Source organism: Thunnus maccoyii, chromosome 4 (genome assembly GCF_910596095.1).
Source record: "Thunnus maccoyii chromosome 4, fThuMac1.1, whole genome shotgun sequence".
Lineage (NCBI taxonomy): Eukaryota > Metazoa > Chordata > Actinopteri > Scombriformes > Scombridae > Thunnus > Thunnus maccoyii.
In genome coordinates, this window is record NC_056536.1 from 33464083 (window position 1) to 33470935 (window position 6853).

A 6853-nucleotide genomic window follows, 5' to 3' on the forward strand; every position below is an offset into this window, starting at 1 on the left:
CGTCCTGAGTCTGACTTGGTCAGCTGTGTGATGGTCACAGTCACAGTTCTTCTTCCAGAAGATCCGTCTTCATATCTGATGCTGTATCTGCCACTCTGAGCTCTGACATCATCTGTTTTAATGAGAATGTCTTCTTCTTTACATTCTCCTTTACAGAAGAACTTGGTGCTTCCAGACGAAGTGAAGTGGCATTCTAGTGAACCACTCTCTCCTTCAGCTCCAGCAAAAAGGTCTATTGCATTGACGAGTCCAGTGTTTCCATCCTGCAGTGCTGTTGGAAAGATGAACAGTGAATACTGATGATCAATACTTTGTGTATTGTAGACTTACTGTAAACAGACTGCAGATTAATGAAGGCTAATCCATCAGTTCACAGAGAAGCAGAGATGATACAGAGGCAGCCATTAGCAAAGTTTTCACTGACTGTACAGCAGTTGCTGTTGTTCTACTTGTAGCTGCAGTTGTAGTCACAGTGTCTCTGTGTAACGTCTGTTTTTCAATGTTTTTCTTTCATACTTTCTAATATCAAACACATTAATGAGCAACAAATATTCATGATGGATGGTTTATATGTTTTGTTAAATTACATTTAGTTTAGTTAAATTACAAGATTAGATTATAGAGATGTTGTAATTAGTAACAGAATCATTTAGAGAACGACAGGAAAACTAATTAACATGACAGCAACATGAAAACTTGTGTGATACAAATCTGACATTTGTTAAAATGAACACAATGAATGTCCAGAAGCAGTTTGTGCTGCAGCTTTACAGACACAGTCAGGTAATCAGTCCTCACCTGATAAGAAGCAGAAGAACAGAACATGGTGGATATTCATTCTGAGTTTGATCCTGATGCAGAAAATCATCAAACTGTCAGAGAACTGCCTCTATATGTCTGTCTGATCAATCAGGAAGCTGACGATGCTTTAAGTTAATATTCCTTCCTCTTTCTCTCTCTCTCTCTGTCTCTGTTTGCAACATTACGACAATGACGATGGTGGTTAAGGGTACATTACTGAATGAATAACATACATACTGTATAATATCCCAGGAGATATTCAAGATGAAGATTAAATAAATAGCAGGAGTTATAACCATTTATTAAATATCAATACACAATTTATAAATGATAAATATGGGAACGATGTTAAAGTCAAGTGTCACCAATAGATATTCAAACAAATTGAAAGAAGCAATAAGTAAGTATTCAGTGAAGCGTTTGTTCAGAAAAGAAAAATAGATCAGTGAGAGATATCTTGGCTCTAACTGAGGATTGGTGAGAGGAGTGTGTTCCTCTTTGTGTAAAAGTAAACTTCCTTATTTCTAAAATGCATCAGACAACCTTCAGAACCAAAGTGTCCTGGGTGTTAACTCACACCAATGAATGTATTTGTTCCCATCAATTTGCTTCTCAAGGTTTCTCATGAGCTTTAAAATATATTGCTCATTTCTTCTCATTCTTTTTCTTTTTTGTAGAATAACACAACTATTTGTAAATTAAGAAACATATGATGTGAACAGCTGTATTTATTATCTATGATGGGTTAGAAATATGTAGACTTTATTTGCCTAAGAAATAGACCTAACAAGAGCATTTACTAGAACTCTGAAAGTGTCAGACATGAACACTGACTTGAAGCTGACTTGAAATTTGTTGGGAAATAAAAAAAGATTCAGTGAAGAAAACAGTGAAAGACTGCAGGACCTCTAGAGGCACGAGGCTCTGTGCAGCAGCAACATTCACACCACTTGCAGCAGTTCTGGGAGAAGTAAACTGTAAACTTCATAATGCAGCTGCTTTGATGTGCAGTAAGAACAGCTCTGACTGAAGTCACTTTAAATCTTAAACCTTTTTATATTAAATTGAATGAAGCAAAGTAAAAGTTTAGTGAATGTCAGCACTCTCAACCAGTTTAGATTAAAGGGTTCGTTTTCAGTTTTTTTGTTCATCTGTCATTTATATCTGGGGATGCACAATATTGGATTTTTTGCCGATATCCGATATGCCGATATTTTCCATCTCATTTTTGCCGATATGATGCTGATACCAATATATGCACTTATTTTTTCCACCTGGCTGAGGAGACTTTTATGCATACAATCATAGATAGTACAAAGTATGATCAACAAAGACAATATCTGAAGGAAGAATTTAGGAAGACTGGAGTTCAGGATTAATGGGTCGGATTTAATCTCTGGTCCACACGCCGAAGCAGAAGGTGGCGATAATGCACCTAATACACTGGTTGCCAAGCATTGTTATAAACAAAGAAGAAGTTTTTTTTCAAATAGAGTGGTACATCCTGTCAGCCGAGGCGTTTCCTATCTGTGCAGGTGAACACAGCAGCTCCTCCATGGTAGGGGTCTGCTCGAATACAAATACATTATTCAGCAAAGTACAAATAGTGTTTTCTTTTTTAAATATTTGTTTCATACAAATATTTTAATAATTTTTTGTTTTCAGGAAGAAAAAAAAACATGTCAAATACCACCAGACAGTTCAGTTACATCACTATCTCAGTGTCTCTCCTCTGCTCCGCTGTTATGTCTATCAGCAGGTCTCAACGAGGGGAGTCACATCCACCTGCTACATGATGCACATTTCCTAATTTGGACATCACTCCTGGAGTTGGGGGTGTTCCCCAGAGATAAAGCTGAGCTACTGACGAAGTGGTCCCAAGGGACTCTCCATAACCTGTTGTTTCCCTTCTCCTTTCCACAAAGTTAGGTTGTGAAAAATATAAATGAAATAAATTAAAAGTGCAAAGCAAGAATCGACTTCTCTACACATTACACGCTGTGCTGTCTCTGTGTTATGGGTGTATAAATAGGTAGAGGTCTGTCTGCAATGAGGTGATGAGTAAAGTTTTAGCTCAGTAGTCAGCGCAGTCGTCTATGATCTAGAGACTCCAGTTCGAGACCCAGTGTGAAGACCTCCTTCATAAGGTAGTTCATTCATGAACACTTATTGTAACACTTTAATTTTCTAAAATTAAAAGCGTAATAAAAAGAAAAACAGGATTTTTAAGCCTCTTTCCACTTTCGAATACAAATACAAATAATTTTGCTGCCTCAACAAATACAGATACAAATATAAATACTGGGTTCTCTGCACATCTCTGCTCCACGGACTGTTTCACCCTGACGGTCCCGATGCTTCCCCCGCAGGCTCCACTTCAATGATGTATATACTAATGTTATAATGGCTGCTCACTTCTATGCCTTATAACCTTATATGTCTGCAACACACTCTGAAGTTCAATAGTAATCCACTGACAGGCTCAAGACCTGGCGGCTGATTAGACTTGATACTATCAGCTGATTTAGATGTTCAAAATACAGCAAATCATTTTCATTTCTGACTTATCTTTTTTTTGTTCTCACCTGCTACCCGTCCGCATTTCATTGATTTTTACTCATACTCGTACCGGTGAATTTATATAATTATGTCTTTTACCCCTTATACAACTTTTTTGGAGGTTACCCGCCCCAGTGCAGGACTCTAGGCCAGTTTAAGATAAATGAGGTGTTTTTAACTGGAAATCAAGCAAAAATATTCCAGTAGAGCCCCAGAATATAAATATAGACCTGGAAATGTGCCAAATATGTGTCCCCTTGAACTCTTTCAAATCCGTCTGATGCACTTTGCTCCAGTTTCCACTATCAGGATGGCATCTGTCTAGACACCACTGGGTTGTTCTTACATAGAAAGCAACAGACATAGGTGTCACTTTGGCTGAACAGACACTGCTGTTGATGGGCCAAACAAAAGTAGTTAGCTCACTTCACCAAGCATTTAATTTAAACTAATCAGCAGCTGCCACATCTTGAGGCTGAAGAACATTAAAGTGCCACAGACAGCCGCTAGCTGCTCCAACTGACTCCCATTCAAAAAGCCTCAACTTCTCTCTAGAAATACTAAGTCAGTCATTGTTTTCAGGGAGCCTTTATGGTCTGAATCTCTAAATTCAGACCCTCTAATAAGTGTGCTGGTGGTCATTTTGGGAATTATTGCTCTTTTAATAAGATCTGAAGACTTGTAGTAGCTTTGATGTCTGCCGTCTGGGCGTTAATTGACAGCTGTGATTGACAGTTGGCTCCAGGAGTCACACTGAGTCAGACTGTTGTCACAATATTTCACTAAGTTTAATGTTACTTCATGATGATACCTGCAATAGAATTGGCACTAAAGAATTGTGTAGTGACAGCACTACTTTAAACAGCCACAAAACGTGAACAAATTTACACGTGCTCCATTGTGCATTTATTTCTGAAATGACTACAAACTTGCAAACATTTTACATTTCAAATAAAAGTAAATGGAAACTGAAATTTATCACAAGAAATCTACCACATGACCTGTCTCTCAAAATAATTTAACAGAGATCTATAAAGCCTGGGATCTGCATGTTTCAGGCTTGATCAGTTTTAAAAAGTTTTAATGTTTTTGTAAAATCGTAGTAAAGTTGACTTTTTGCTGTAAGCTGTAAGAAAAAAGGTGCTGACGGTGCAATGTGGCTCTTTTAAAACACTTTGCAACAAATTCTGTATCAGAATTTGACTCAGACTTCGGTCTGGAGATCAATGCTAATTGCTTTTTAGATGTATGGTGTGAAAATGCAAATGTGTGTTTGGTTTAGTCTGATTGAACCCATCCTGAATACAGTGAAGGCCTAAAGTTTCATTTTTGTACAATAAACTATGTGTTAATGTAGCTCTGAACAACAGTTCCTTTGTTGTGGTAGCATCTTACTGTACACTACTTTCCCAAACCCTTTCTGTGCTACAAGTATATAGTTCATCATTTTAAAGGCCAAGTTATGTCCTAAAACAGGTGGGCACTGATGTTTCAGGAAGTATGACTGAAACAGGGGGGAATAGTGCATTTACTGTAATAGTGCATTTGTTATTAGTAATTAACTCAATAAGATCCACTAGGATGGCATGACTTTAAAACCAGCACATCTTTTAATTTTCACATCCTCAAATGTAAGATCACATTTTTTCAGTGGAAAATGCCCAGAAAGAGGAAGAAAAACATGCTGATGGAAGCAGAAAGCTTCAGGGCCGCACCCAAATCAGGATATAAGGTTTATATAGATTATGTACCTGTGGTTCATGCTTTATGTCTGGATATTTTTTTGTTTTTGTAAATACTCAGCAGTACATATGTTTCTTTAATAGCAGCTGAATCTCATGTTTTAATTATAAGACACATTTTAATGCCTTTGTTCATCTGTGATATGAAAACATCACTTTTCCACATAGCTAGAAAGAAATAAAAAATGTGAGTCCTGGTCATATTGTTCAGATATAAAAGCTCAGTTCAATAGCTGATGAGTCAAAGAGACTGGACAGTAGAGGAGGAAGTGTGAATAGTGCCACTGATGACCTACCGGGTTAAAAGTAATTTATCCAACTTTGTTAATATTCAGCACCGGTGCAGAGAACAGGTAACAGTTTTGTAAAACTTTACAGCCTGTCATGCTTTAATCAACATCACATTTAAAGGGTGCAGCAATGTATCCTCAGATTAAATAGTCCCTCCAGTGAATTGCAATTTTGTGATTGCAATAATTCATGCAAATTCAAGAGATCTCTGCAATACTTACCACAGCTTGCATTTTTGCTAAATGACCACAACTTTTCTGTATGAAATGGCCAAATCAACAGACTGCTTGTGATTTGGATCAATTGTCGCATCTCATGCCATAGACAATCAATCAATCAATCAATTATTTATATAGCGCCAAATCACAACAAAAGTCATCTCAGGGCACTTTTCACATAGAGCAGGGGCCTGTTTCAGAAAGCAGGTTCTGAGTTTAACCTTGAACTCTGAGTTGATGAACCCTCAGAGCAGCTGGTCAGAGTCAGTTCAGTCAACTCTGAGTATGTTCACTCTGAGTAAAGCTCGTGCATGATGAATAAAAAAAGCCATCATCAATGAAGCCCCAATACTACGAGTCACCATGGCAACAGGAAAGTAAAAGGCAGAGCCTCCATTTTAATCCAGTGGATTTAGAGATATTAATCTTTAAAAAAAAAATAAATGGGAAAAGTGTCAATAAGTTAATGCAATAAAGTTTTATTCAGTGTTGTCCGTTAGTTCATCATTTACCAGACTTACATTTCCTTAATGATGATAAAGTGGAATCTGACTGTGTATCAGGCTGCAGCTACGTTACATTTTAAATATATTTGTTCAGCTTTAATCTGACGGACAAAACACAGGAAGCAGCAACTGAAGATGAAAAATATAGTTCAAGATTTAAAACATATATTAGATCAAAGACACAGAGACATGACTGTAAACTCACAGTCTGATCAGTAATAATGTTTTGGGTGATTTGTACTTGAAAAGGCGTCGAGGTTAAAATATAGTAGATTTTAAATTTTTAGACGTCTATTTGTATCTCAGCTCAACAACATTCAGTGACTTTATGTCTGCTACTTCAACAAATGTAGTAAATTTAAATATTGTCACTGAAATGCTGTGAAAATGCATTAAGATTATGCTCCTATTTAAAAATATCACTTTTAAACTACATTCTGCAGCCGCACCACGATCCTGCTCACTCACTATATTAACATATAATCTCCAATATTATAGGAATAATGTTCCATCATTGTGACCAATCACACCATGACTGATAAACATAATTATTCATTGATCCTACGTGTCTAAAGCTTCATACCGATTGTTTTAATTAAAATGAGATTACACATTATGTGCAGTAAAGATGTCAGGTCAGGAGCTGCTCTAACAATGTTCAGCTGTTATAACAGAAGGACATGCAGAGGTTTTACTCTGAGCTGAGGATGAATTCATGCTGTGTAATATCTGAATG